The 14,946-nt window shown below is 38.9% G+C and overlaps 1 long non-coding RNA gene across 1 annotated transcript; it reads right to left on the bottom strand.

Moving 5' to 3' along the window:
- Window positions 1-3,619: 3,619 nt before the first annotated feature.
- LOC129624131 (uncharacterized) lies at window positions 3,620-10,809 on the bottom strand. The gene is made up of 2 exons (XR_008700766.1): window positions 10,496-10,809; window positions 3,620-5,012 (listed from the first exon to the last, which is right to left on the bottom strand). It is a non-coding gene; the product is annotated as an uncharacterized LOC129624131 (long non-coding RNA).
- Between the last annotated feature and the right edge of the window lie 4,137 nt (window positions 10,810-14,946).

Below are 14,946 nucleotides of genomic sequence, written 5' to 3'. Positions count from 1 at the left end.
AATATCACTGATGAACATAGATGTAAAAATTCTTAACAAAATTATAACAGTCAGAATCCAACAACACATTAAAAAGATCATACACCATGACCAAGTGAGCTTTATCCTAGGGATGCAAGGATTCTTCAATATCTGCAAATCAATCAATGTAATACATGACATTAACAAATTGAAAAATAAAAGCCATATGATATTCTCAATAGATGCAGAGAAAGCCTTTGACAAAATTCAACATCCATTTATGATAAAAACTCTCCAGAAATCAGGAATAGAAGGAACATACCTCAACATAAAAAAATCTATACATGGCAAACCCACAGAAAATATTATCCTCAATGGTAAAAAATTGAAAGCATCTCCCCTAAAGTCAGGAACAAGACAAGGGTGCCCACTTTCACCACTACTATTCAACATAGTTTGGGAAGTTTTGGCCACAGCAATCAGAGCAGAAAAAGAAATAAAAGGAATCCAAATTGGAAAAGAAGAAGTAAAACTCTCACTGTTTGCAGATGACATGATCCTCTACATAGAAAACCCTAAAGACTCCAGCAGAAAATTACTAGAGCTAATCAATGAATATAGTAAAGTTGCAGGATATAAAATCAACACCCAGAAATCCCTTGCATTCCTATACACTAATAATGAGAAAACAGAAAGAGAAATTCAGGAAACAATTTCATTCACCATTGCAATGAAAAGAATAAAATATTTAGGAATATATCTACCTAAAGAAACTAATGACCTATATATAGAAAACTATAAAACACTGGTGAAAGAAATTAAAGAGGACACTAATAGATGGAGAAATATACGGTGTTCATGGAACGGAAGAATGAATATAGTGAGAATGAGTATAAAACCAAAAGCAATCTATAGATTCAATGCAATCCCTATCAAGCTACCAACGGTATTTTTCACAGAGCTAGAACAAATAATTTCACAATTTTTATGGAAATACAAAAAACCTCGAATAGCCAAAGCGATCTTGAGAAAGAAGAATGGAACTGGAGGAATCAACCTGCCTGACTTCAGGCGATACTACAAGGCTACAGTCATCAAGACAGTATGGTACTGGCATTAAGACAGAAATATAGATCAATGGAACAAAATAGAAAGCCCAGAGATAAATCCATGCACATATGGACACCTTATCTTTGACAAAGGAAGCAAGAATATACAATGGATTAAAGACAATCTCTTTAACAAGTGGTTCTGGGAAAACTGGTCAACCACTTGTAAAAGAATTAAACTAGAACACTTTCTAACACCATACACAAAAATAAACTCAAAATGGATTAAAGATCTAAATGAAAGACCAGAAACTATAAAACTCCTAGAGGAGAACATAGGCAAAACACTCTCTGACATAAATCACAGCAGGATCCTCTATGACTCACCTCTCAGAATATTGGAAATAAAAGCAAAAATAAACAAATGGGACCTAATTAAAATTAAGAGGTTCTGCACAACAAAGGAAAGTCTAAGCAAGGTGAAAAGACAGCCTGCATAATGGGAGAAAATAATAGCAAATGAAGCAACTGACAAACAACTAATCTCAAAAATATACAAGCAACTGCTGCAGCTCAATTCCAGAAAAATAAACGACCCAATCAAAAATGGGCCAAAGAACTAAATAGACATTTCTCCAAAGAAGACATACAGATGGCTAACAAACACATGAAAAGATGCTCAACATCATTCATTATCAAAGAAATACAAATCAAAACCACAATGAGGTATCATTTCACTCCAATCAGAATGGCTGCTATCCAAAAGTCTACAAGCAATAAATGCTGCAGAAGGTGTGGAGCAAAGGGAACCCTCTTACACTGTTGGTGGGAAGGCAAACAAGTACAGCCACTATGGAGAACAGTGTGGAGATTCCTTTAAGAACTGGAAATAGAACTGCCTTATGACCCAGCAATCCCACTGCTGGGCATACAAACCGAGGAAACCAGAATTGAAAAAGGCACATGTACCCCAATGTTCATCGCAGCACTGTTTATAATAGCCAGGACACAGAAACAACCTAGATGTCCATCGGCAGATGAATGGATAAGAAACAGTGGTACATATACACAATGGAGTATTACTCAGCCATTAAAAAGAATATATTTGAATCAGTTCTAATGAGGTGGATGAAACTGGAGCCTATTATACAGAGCAAAGTAAGCCAGAAAGAAAAACACCAATACAGTATACTAACGCATGTATATGGAATTTAGAAAGATGGTAATGATAACACTGTATGTAAGACAGCAAAAGAGACACAGAAGTATAGAACAGTTTTTTGTAATATGTGGGAGAGGGAGGAGGGTGGGATGATTTGGGAGAATGGCATTGAAATATATATAATATTTTATAAGAAATGAATTGCCAGTCCAGGTTCAATTCAGGATACAGGATGCTTGGGGCTGGTGCACTGGGATGACCCAGAGGAATGGTACAGGGAGAGAGTAGGAAGGGGGTTCAGGATGGGGAACACGTGTATACTTGTGGTGGATTCATGTCAATGTATGGCAAAACCAATACAATATTGTAAAGTAATTAACCTCCAATTAAAATAAATAAATTTAAATTAAAAAAAAATACAAAGATTGAAATTCACCCACATATATCAGAATGTCTGATTGGATTAACATTTAAATCAAATTATTGGTGAAGAAGCTGGACAGTCAAATTTTTTGAAGTCTCATGGAGTTAGGAATTTAGGGGTGTCTACGAAAACTGAGCGGAGTTATAAATATTCAGTCTTCCTAATTAAACCATAAAAGGCAACGACTTATAAGTAAAAGGAATCCAAAAATAGAAAAACCCTACCAAGATTTAAAAATTATCTTTGAATAAGCACAATCTCAGATTGAATTTTGAGAGCTACTATATTGGAGAAAAATACTATTATAGCAAATTTTAACGTTTCTTTCTAATTTTTAGTCAACATCACTCAATATTTACTAAAATATTATCAGAAGACAAAATCAAATGGGCTACAAAAGAAAATTAGAAAATAGAGTAAGACCCATTGGAGATGCAAAAAGTCTAAGAAATTAAAAGGTTTTTATTTTTTTTTTTTTTAATTTTTTGGCACAATATGATGTATTTACAGCACATAAGAAAACATTTTTAATAAAAGGTTTTTAAAATAACTTGTTTATGAGTGTTAGAAAATATGTTTCAAACTGAAAACTCAGCAGAGAACTTTAACAAGAAGGAGGGGGAAAAATAGAACTAGAGAAAGAATTATTGAACCAAAAAACATAATAAATGACCCTTAAGATTCAATAGGTGGTTTCAACATATGATTAAATACTCCCAATATGAGGATTAAGATGCATAATATTAATAACACCTGGAAAAAATATAAATGGATGGAAAATAAATAGATTCAATGGGTTTAACATTCCTCTCATTATCCATGAAATAGTATAGGGATGAATTTACACTAGACCTTAGTTAGTTAATAAGGTAAGTTGAAATATTTACAGCAAATTCAAAAAATAGAGAAATCATATTTAGCACAATATTAGGCAACAAGGAAGACACAAGAAATATAAAGTTATCTATATAAAAATCAAATTGAAAAATGATAAATGTAAACATGAATTTAGTGATAATTGCATTAAACACATATTGACTAATAGTTTAATCAAAAGATAAATGAATAAAAGCAGGAAAACAAATTTAAACTATCAGTAACATAACTACACTTTAAATATAAAGATTCATAGAAAAATAATGCAAAGGAATTGAGAAAAATATGCCATCCATAAACTACACAAGGAGAAGATGGTGTAATGTAATCAGTTCAGTTCAGTTCAGTTGCTCAGTATGTCCCACTCTTTGTGACACCATGGACTGCAGCACCCAGGCCTCCCTGTCCATCACCAACTCCCAGAGTTTACTCAAACTCATGTCCATTGAGTCTGTGATGCCATCAAACCATCTCATCCTCTGTCATCACCTTATCCAACTGCCTTCCATCTTTCCCAGCATCAGGGTCTTTTCAAATGAGTCAGCTCTTCGCATCAGGTGGCCAGCGTATTGAAGTTTCAGCTTCAGCATCAGTCCTTCCAACGAATATTCAAGACTGATTTCCTTTAGGATGGACTTGTTGGATCTCCTTGCAGTCCAAGGGACTCTCAAGAGTCTTCTCCAGAACCACGGGTCAAAAGCATCAATTCTTCAGCTCTGAGTTCCTTTATAGTCCAACTCTCACATCCATACATGACTACTGGGAAAACCATAGCCTGTACTAGACAGATGTTGTTGCGAAAGTAATGTTTCTGCTTTTTAATATGCTCTCTAAGTTGGTCATAATTTTTCTTCCAAGAGGCAATTGTCTTTTAATTTCATGGCTGAAGTCACCATCTCCAGTGATTTTAGAGCCCCAGAAAAAGTCTGTCACTGTTTCCCCATCTATATGCCATGAAGTGGTGTGACCAGATGTCATGATCTTAGCTTCCTGTATTTTGAGCTTTGAGCCAACTTTTTCATTCTCCTTTTTCACTTTCCCCAAGAGGCTCTTTAGTTCTTCGTTTTCTGCCATAAGGGTGGTGTCATCTGCATAGCTGAGGTTTTTCATATTTCTCCCAGCAATCTTGATTCCAGCTTGTACTTCATCTAGACCAGTGTTTCTCATAAGGTACTCTGCATATAAGATAAATAAGCAGGATGACAATATATAGCCTTGATGTACTCCTTTCACTATTCAGAACCAGTCTCTTTTTCTATGTCCAGTTCTAACTGTTGCTTCCTGACCTCCATACAGATTTCTCAAGAAGCAAGTCAGGTGGTCTGGTATTCCCATCTCTTTCAGAATTTCCCACAGTTTGTTGTGATCCACACAGTCAAAGGCTTTGGCATTGTCAGTAAAGTAGAAGTAGATGTTTTTCTGGAACTCTCTTGCTTTTTTGATAATCCAACAGATGTTGGCAATTTGATCTCTGGTTCCTCTTCCTCTTCTAAAATCAGCTTGAACATCTGGAAGTTCACGATTCATGTACTGTTGAATCCTGGCTTGGAGAATTTAGAGCATTACTTTACTAGAGAGTGAGATGAGTGCAATTGTGCAGAAATTTGAGTATTCTTTGGCATTGCCTTTCTTTGGGATTGGACTGAAAACTGAGCTTTTCCAGTCCTGTGGCCACTGCTGAGTTTTCCCAATTTGTTGGCCTATTGAGTGCCGCACTTTTACAGCCTCATCTTTTAGGATTTGAAATAACTCAACTGGAATTGTCATGTAATATTATCAGACAAATTAGATTAGTTCTGCAAATCTTTTTAAGCAGACATATTTCCTAATGATAAAATACTCAATAATCTAGTCATTCCAAATTCTGTGCACCTTGCAATGCACCCTCAGTATACATAAAGCAAAATTTCTGGGTAGTAGTAAAATGGTTCCTAGTCTTATTGATGTTACTCCACTGCAGATAGCCCACTCGCTCATAATTTGCTGGTTTACCAACTAATTTAATGGTCCCCAGACCACAAGGGCTGTTGTAGATTACTACTGAGAAGGCCATTTACCTAATGTTAAAATCAAATGGTACAGAGAAATAATTACTTTATTCCTGTACCTGCCCCAACCCAAACCAAATTCTTGCTGAAGTGGGTCTGTTACACAGAGTGGAAACTCCCCAGACAATATGTATGTCTAGAACATGGCTGGGAGGCCTTTCAGTGAGAGGCAGCTTGCCTATTCACTGAAGTGTGGAGGTTTTTCCTCTTATCACCCAGATGGTCCCCACAGTTGGCAACAAATAAGAAACTGCATAAGAAACCTGCAATTTTACTAGATTAGAAACAAAGCATATTGAGAGACTATGTCCAAAATAATAACGAAAAAGCAACTAGCTGACTATATTAGAACTATAAAATGTGGGGTGATAGCTACTGCTGACTGCAGTGTAAATAAGACAGCTAGCTGGTTGGTCTAGAGATACAAAAATCTATGATTCACTAAAAGATCAAACTGCCTTAAAGACTCAAACTGCCCATGATAGTGAGAGGTTACTAGAGTTAAAAAAGACATAAATCAGAAACAGCACCCTGCTTCCTCAGATGAGGCCTGACTACAAGAGACATTGCCCTCATTACATGGAGTCTTCATGCCTTGAAAGGAGGCTCATACCTTGCTACCTAAATCTTCATTAGTATAATGGGTATATCATTTTGCAGAACATCTACAGAGAGAAGAACCTATCAGATCAGATCAGATCAGTCACTCAGTCGTGTCTGACTCTTTGCAACCCCATGAATCGCAGCACGCCAGGCCTCCCTGTCCATCACCAACTCCCGGAGTTCACTCAGACTCACGTCCAACAAGTCAGTGATGCCATCAAGCCATCTCATCCTCTGTCGTCCCCTTCTCCTCCTGCTCCCAAACCCTCCCAGCAACAGACTCTTTTCCAATGAGTCAATTCCTCGCATGAGGTGGCCAAAGTACTGGAGTTTCAGCTTTAGCATCATTCCTTCCAAAGAAATCCCAGGGCTGATCTCCTTCAGAATGGACTAGTTGGATCTCCTTGCAGTCCAAGGGACTCTCAAGAGTCTTCTCCAACACCACAGTTCAAAAGCATCAATTCTTTGGCGCTCAGCCTTCTTCACAGTCCAACTCTCACATGCATACATGACCACAGAAAAAACCATAGCCTTGACTAGACGAACCTTTGTTGGCAAAGTAATGTGTCTGCTTTTGAATATGCTATCTAGGTTGCTTATAACTTTCCTTCCAAGGAGTAAGCGTCTTTTAATTTCATGGCTGCAGTCACCATCTGCAGTGATTTTGGAGCCCAAAAAAATAAAGTCGGACACTGTTTCCACTGTTTCCCCGTCTATTTCCCATGAAGTTGTGGGACTGGATACCATGATCTTCGTTTTCTGAATGTTGAGCTTTAAGCCAACTTGTTCACTCTCCACTTTCATTTTCACCAAGAGGCTTTTGAGTTCCTCCTCACTTTCTGCCATAAGGGTGGTGTCATCTGCATATCTGAGGTTATTGATATTTCTCCCGGCAATCTTGATTCCAGCTTGTGTTTCTTCCAGTCCAGCGTTTCTCATGATGTACTCTGCATATAAGATAAATAAACAGGGTGACAACATACAGCCTTGACAAACTCCTTTTCCTATTTGGAACCAGTCTGTTGTTCCATGTCCAGTTCTAACTGTTGCTTCCTGACCTGCATACAGGTTTCTCAAGAGGCAGATCAGGTGGTCTGGTATTCCCATCTCTTTCAGAATTTTCCACAGTTTATTGTGATCCACACAGTCAAAGGCTTTGCCATAGTCAATAAAGCAGAAATAGATGTTTTCCTGGAACTCTCTTGCCTTTTCTATGATCCAGCAGATGTTGGCAATTTTATCTCTGGTTCCTCTGCCTTTTCTAAAAAGAGCTTGAACATCAGGAAGTTCACAGTTCACATATTGCTGAAGCCCGGCTTGGAGAACTTTGAGCATTATTTACTAGCATGTGAGATGAGTGCAATTATGCGGTAGTTTGAGCATTCTTTGGCATTGCCTTTCTTTGGGATTGGAATGAAAACTGACCTTTTCCAGTCCTGTGGCCACTGCTGAGATTTCCAAATTTGCTGGCATATTGAGTGCAGCACTTTCACAGCATCATCTTTCAGGATTTGGAATAGTTCAACTGGAATTCCATCACCTCCACTAGCTTTGTTCATAGTGCTACTTTCTAAGGCCCTCTTGACTTAACATTCCAGAATATGTGGCTCTAGGTCAGTGATCACACCATCGTGATTATCTGGATCGTGAAGATCTTTTTGTACAGTTCTTCTGTGTATTCTTGCCATCTCTTCTTAATACCCTCTGCTTCTGTTAGGTCCATACCATTTCTGTTCTTTATCGAGCTCATCTTTGCATGAAATGTTCCTTTGGTATCTCTGATTTTCTCGAAGAGATCTCTAGTCTTTCCCATTCTGTTGTTTTCCTCTATTTCTTTGCACTGATCGCTGAAGATGGCTTTCTTATCTCTTCTTGCTATTTTTTGGAACTCTGCATTCAGATGTTTTTATCTTTCCTTTTCTCCTTTGCTTTTCACTTCTTTTCTTTTCACAGCTGTTTGTAAGGCCTTCCCAGACAGCCATTTTGCTTTTGTGCATTTCTTTTCTATGGGAATGGTTTTGATCCCTGTCTCCTGCACAATGTCACGAACCTCATTCCATAGTTCATCAGGCACTCTCTCTATCAGATCTAGTCCCTTAAATCTATTTCTCACTTTCACTGTATAATCATAAGGGATTTGATTTTTTTTAATTTTATTTTATTTTTAAACTTTACATAATTGTATTAGTTTTGCCAAATATCAAAATGAATCTGCCACAGGTATACATGTGTTCCCCATCCTGAACCCTCCTCCCTCTCCATTCCATCCCTCTGGGTCGTCCCAGTACACCAGCCCCATGCATCCAGTATCGTGCATTGAACCTGGACTGGCAACTCGTTTCATACATGATATTTTACATGTTTCAATGCCATTCTCCCAAATCTTCCCACCCTCTCCCTCTCTCTCAGAGTCCATAAGACTGTTCTATACATCAGTGTCTCTTTTGCTGTCTGGTACACAGGGTTATAGTTACCATCTTTCTAAATTCCATATATATGTGTTAGTATACTGTATTGGTGTTTTTCTTTCTGGCTTACTTCACTCTGTATAATAGGCTCCTGTTTCATCCACCTCATTAGAACTGATTCTAATGTATTCTTTTTAATGGCTGAGTAATACTCCATTGTGTATATGTACCACTGCTTTCTTATCCATTCATCTGCTGATGGACATCTAGGTTGCTTCCATGTCCTGGCTATTATAAACAGTGCTGCGATGAACATTGGGGTACACGTGTCTCTTTCCCTTCTGGTTTCCTTAGTGTGTATGCCCAGCAGTGGGATTGCTGGGTCATAAGGCAGTTCTATTTCCAGTTTTTTAAGGAATCTCCACACTGTTCTCCATAGTGGCTGTACTAGTTTGCATTCCCACCAACAGTGTAAGAGGGTTCCCTTTTCTCCACACCCTCTCCAGCATTTATTACTTGTAGACTTTTGGATCGCAGCCATTCTGACTGGTGTGAAATGGTACCGCATAGTGGTTTTGATTTGCATTTCTCTGATAATGAGTGATGTTGAGCATCTTTTCATGTGTTTGTTAGCCATTTGTATGTCTTCTTTGGAGAAATGTCTATTTAGTTCTTTGGCCCATCTTTTGATTGGGTCATTTGTTTTTCTGGAGTTGAGCTGTAGGAGTTGCTTGTATATTCTCGAAATTAGTTGTTAGATCATACCTGAATGGTCTAGTGGTTTTCCCTACTTTCTTCAATTTAACTCTGAATTTGGCAATAAGGAGTTCATGGTCTGAGCCACAGTCAGCTCCTGGTCTTGTTTTTGCTGACTGTATACAGCTTCTCCATCTTTTGCTGCAAAGAATATAATCAATCAGATTTTGGTGTTGACCATCTGGTGATGTCCATGTATAGAGTCTTCTCTCGTGTTGTTGGAAGAGGGTGTTTGGTATGACCAGTGCATTTTCTTGGCAAAACTCTATTAGTCTTTGCCCTGCTTCATTCCGTATTCCAAGGCCAAATTTGCCTGTTATTCCAGGTGTTTCTTGACTTCCTACTTTTGCATTCCAGTCCCCTATAATGAAAAGGACATCTTTTTGGGGTTTTAGTTCTAAAAGGTCTTGTAGGTCTTCATAGAACCATTCAACTTCAGTTTCTTCAGCGTTATTGGTTGGGACATAGACTTGTATTACTGTGATATTGAATGGTTTGCCTTGGAAATGAACAGAGATCATTCTGTCATTTTTGAGAATGCTTCCAAGTACTGCATTTCGGACTCTTTTGTTGACCATGATGGCCACTCCATTTCTTCTGAGGGATTCCTGCCTGCAGTAGTAGATATAATGGTCTTCTGAGTTAAATTCACCCATTCCAGTCCATTTCAGTTCGCTGATTCCTAGAATGTTGACATTCACTCTTGCCATCTCTTGTTTGACCACTTTCAATTTGCCTTGATTCATGGACCTGACATTCGAGGTTCCTATGCAATATTGCTCTTTACAGCATCGGACCTTGCTTCTATCACCAGTCACATCCGTTTTTGCTTTGGTTCCATCCTTTCATTCTTTCTAGAGTTATTTCTCCACTGATCTCCAGTAGCATATTGGGCACCTACTCACCTGGGGAGTTTCTCTTTTAGGATCCTATCATTTTGCCTTTTCATACTGTTCATGGGGTTCTCAAGGCAAGAATACTGAAGTGATTTGCCATTCCCTTCTCCAGTAGCCCACATTCTGTCAAATCTCTCACTATGACCCGCCTGTCTTGGGTTGCCCCACAGGCATAGCTTAGTTTCATTGAGTTAGACAAGGCTGTGGTCCTAGTGTGATTAGATTGACTAGTCTTCTGTGAGTATGGTTTCAGTGTGTTTGCCCTCTGATGCCCTCTGGCAACACCTACGGTCTTACTTGGGTTTCTCTTACCTTGGGCGTGGGGTATCTCTTCACAGCTGCTCCAGCAAAGCGCAGCCATTGCTCCTTACCTTGGATGAGGGGTATCTCCTCACCGCCGCCCTTCCTGACCTTCAATGTGGGATGGCTTCTCTAGGCCCTCCTGCGCCTGCACAGCCATGGCTCTGGGTAACTCCTCTCGTCTCTGCCCCTGACCTCAGGCGTGGGTTGCTCCTCCCGGATGCCACCCCTGACCTCGGGCGTGGGGGCGTGGGGTAGCTCCTCCCGGCCCAAATCAACACTTTTATTGAGTTGAAACAAAATAACTCTTCAAAAAAATATCAGAGTATTGTTGACTTGCAATGGTGTGTTAGCAAAACAACTCTTTTTACAATGGAGCTTTACTCATTATCAGGTCTCTCTACTCTCTTTAATAAGTCTTATATATACAATTAAAGAAGTATTAGATAGCACAGAGATGTTAATCCATAATGAAGAAACTGCCTCCCTTCATTTCCCAACTTTAACTACTAATAGGACAATTAAAATAGCTTCCAAAGAGAACCTTCCAGTGAATCTAATTCTACTCAGTTTCCTGAGCCTTCCTCTAGTTTTCATCATTTCAAAATCCCCAAAAACTTTGTATTGGTAAATAAGGCATCTAAAGCATCTAGAATTACTCTAGTAATGTTGAGATATTCTAAATCCCATTAATGTGTCTCAACCTTAGAAATTCTCCTGGCCACAGACCCTAGAGTCCCCAGAGCCCTGCCCTCATCAGCTCTAGCTCAAGCCCCTCCTGTGACTTGCCCCAAAGAAACCAACTCGGCCTCTCCTATAGAAATTCAGCACTCTGTTTGGATCTCTTTGGGCATCCATGAGAGCACAGTTGGTGGACTTTCATGATAGCTCAGTTGGTAAAGAATCCACCTTCAATGCAGGAGACACTGGTTAGATTCCTGGGTCTGGAAGATCCCCTGGAGAAGGGATAGGCTACTGCACTTCAGTATTCTTAGGCTTAACTTATGACTCAGCTGGTAAAGAATCTGCCTTCAATGTGGGAAACGTCGGTTGGGAAGATGCCCTGGAGAAGGGAAAGGCTACCCACTCCAGTATTCTGGCCATGGACTGTATAGTCCTTGGGGTCCAAAACAGACATGACTGAGTGACTTTCACTTTGGACCTCTATAGTTGTCAGAGGACAATTGTCCCTACATTACTTTGGTGGTCCATTGAAATCAACAAATCCCCAATATTTCCTCTCTTAAATACAGAATTCCAAATAACTATCTTGCCTAGAAATCTCTCTAAATATAAGTCATTTCTCTTTAACTTACAAGGGGTCATTGGCTTTAAAGTCCTAGTCTAGTTAATTAAACATGTCAAAATTGCAATCATTTGACTGAGAAATGTTTTAGTGATTAATCTTCCTCTTAAACTGAAATTTCCATAATTGGAATAGATGCCATCTCCAGGAAATCCACTGAATGGAAAAATAAATAAATAAATAAATAAATCTGTAGCCTTATTAGTGAATCACACTGAATGGAAACCCATTGATTTACCTATGCTATTTAAAATAGCTAATACATCAGCCTACCAGTTGAAACAAGAACCAGAAAGAATGTGGCCAGTCATACAAGATTTATTGAAGGAATAGGTCATAATATCCACAATTTATCCTTTTAATAGTCTAATTTGATCTGTCCTTAAGGCAGATAAAAATAAATGGAGGCTCACTACTGATTATTGTGATAATCTAAATGCTATATTTCCTCTCATCAAAACTCCCATATTCAATATCATTGAGATGAATGAGAACACTCAAAAGTCTCTAGGAAATATTTTCCCATCATGACTTAGTCAATAGGCTTGATTCTTTTCCTATTACTACAATTTCCCAGTTGCAATTTGCCTTCTCCATTGAAGAAATATCCAATATGTATTTACTTGTTTAGCTATAGAATATATATATTTATGTATATATATATATATGTATTAAATTTATACATTTATATATTCATATATAAATATATATTTAAATAAATGTATATGTTTAATATATTTTTTAATTAATTTATTTATTTTTGCCTGCACTGGGTCTTTTTTTTTTTGCACTGGGTCTTCATTGTTGCACGTGGGCTTTCTGTAGTTGCACTGAGCAAGGGCTACTCTCTAATTGCAGTGTGCAGGCTTCTTATTGTAGTGGCTTCTCTTGTCGAAGAACCCAGCCTCTAGGCACACAAGCTTCAGTAGTTGCAGCATGCGGACTCTAGACAACAGGCTCAGTAGTTGTGATGCACAATCTCAGTTGTCCAAACACACATGAAAACTTTCCAGGCCAAGGATCGAACCCATGTCCCCTTCAATGGCAAATGCAATCTTATCCATTATACCATTAGTGAAGTTCCACCTATAAGATATTTAAATACTCCTGCCTCAGCCTGTATACTTGATCTCCAAGAACTGGAGAATAGCTATTTTTTACTTTCTCTGCTGATATTATTTAAATAATATTCTCTTAAAACCCAGATAAAGTGAAAGTCACGCAGTCGTGTCTGACTCTTTACTATCCCATGGACTGTATCCTGTCAGGCTCCTCTGTTCATGGAATTCTCCAGGCCAGAGTACTTGAGTGGTTAGCCATTCCCTTCTGCAGGGGCTCTTCCCTCCTCAAAGGGATCTCCCCAACCCAGGGATCAAACCCAGGTCTCCTAAGTTGCAGGCAGATTCTTTACCATCTGAGCCAAGAAACCCAAGAATTACTGGAGTGGATAGCCTATCCTTTCTTCAGGGAATCTTCCTGGCCCAGGAATCAAATCAGGGTTTCCTGCATTGCAGGCAGATTCTTTACTGAGCTACCAGGGAACTAGGGGCCATCTAGGCCAGTTTGGGTGTGGTGATGGCAGGGCCTCAATCCAGAGATTGGGCTACCATCCCACATAAAATACTAAGGCCAGATTTTTTTTTTTTTTTTTTTTTTGCTGAATTTCTGTATTGTCTGGTCAGTAGAACGATGATAAATTCCTGACAAAATAAAGCATCAACTCTGCCTTAAAACAACCCTCACATCTCCTATGTTTCATAGGGTTTTAGAGACAACATAGTATTTATTTTTCTATCATAATAAGACCCTTCTCTCAGATTCCCCATACTTCATCCAAATGTTATGTGCCTGGGATTTTGCCCATTTGGCCACACCACAGGACTTGCTTTTGGCATTACTGGGATCCAACCTTTCAGTGCAGGCCCTGGTCATCAAGGACTATGTCTGTTGAAATCTATTTGGACAGAGACTGCCTATGGAATTTTGGACCTAGTGACTACATTTAACACACAACGAATACACATTTCTGGCAACACCTTCTGATACACTGGACACTCTTGGAAACAAAAGCCATTATAATACCCTTATCTGTTCATCTGCATACTTTGGTGTCCATTATTCAGTGCGTTAAGAACTTACTACCTATGTGGCTCTGCATGGCCACAGAATTCTCACTATTCAGTATAGGGCTAAACCTGACCTCAAAGGTCTTTCAACACTACAGGAGGAGGTGACTTGTCCCATCTTCAACCCCACTGTAAAATGAGGAGCCCTCTGGCACTAACTATCTGAAGAGGAGAGTCACTGATGGCAGTATTAACTTCACAGGTGATGGAACTCTCCCTAGAAAACAACTGCATTTCACTTGGCTATTCCCTCATGTGAAAGAGCACCCTTGGTGGTGGTTTAGTCACTAAGTCCTGTCCGACTCTTGTGACCCCATGGACTGTAGTCTGCCAGGCTTCACTGTCCATGGGATTCTCCAAGAAAGAATATGGGAAAGGGTTGTTGTTTCCTTCTCCAGGTGATCTTCCCAACCCAGGAATCTAACCTGGGTCTCCTGCATTGCAGGCAGATTCTTTACTGACTGAGCTATGAGGCAAACCCCAAAATAGCACCCTTGGCTTGGTTTAATTAGCGGAATTATAGGCCATGGCAAAGTTATTAGTGGTTTACCTTTTTAAAGATTGCTGAGGAATAGCTAACAGACTTGCTATTTGTTCTAAGGAATAGGAAATGGATGATTTGTTTATTTAGGGAAAGAACTATGAGAATATTCCTTTTGGCAGAAACTGAGTATTTCCCTTTGGGTAGCTTATTTCTCTGTTTATACCAAGGTCAAGACTTTCTTTCATAATAAGGCTGATAAACAGGCCAGGATTATCCTTGCTCAAACTTCCTCGTTTTTGTTACCATGGGAGTCTGAACCTATGAGACATTAGGCTTCTGAGTCTTTTCTCTAATGGATTGGCACTAGGCTATAGGACTTTCTCTAACACAATGCTCATAAACTTGACTATTCATAAACTGTCATCAGCAATTCATGAGCTAAAACACACACACACATAAGTGTGTGTGTATATATATACACACATAGGGAAATATTCCCTACAGGAGATGGTAACTGAATGATATTAGACTGATTCTCTCTTCAGCA

The sequence above is a fragment of the Bubalus kerabau genome, chromosome 12 (assembly GCF_029407905.1).
Source record: "Bubalus kerabau isolate K-KA32 ecotype Philippines breed swamp buffalo chromosome 12, PCC_UOA_SB_1v2, whole genome shotgun sequence".
Classification (NCBI taxonomy): Eukaryota; Metazoa; Chordata; class Mammalia; order Artiodactyla; family Bovidae; genus Bubalus; species Bubalus kerabau.
Note: the sequence above shows the minus strand (reverse complement) of the source record. Positions and strands in the feature narration are given on the sequence as shown.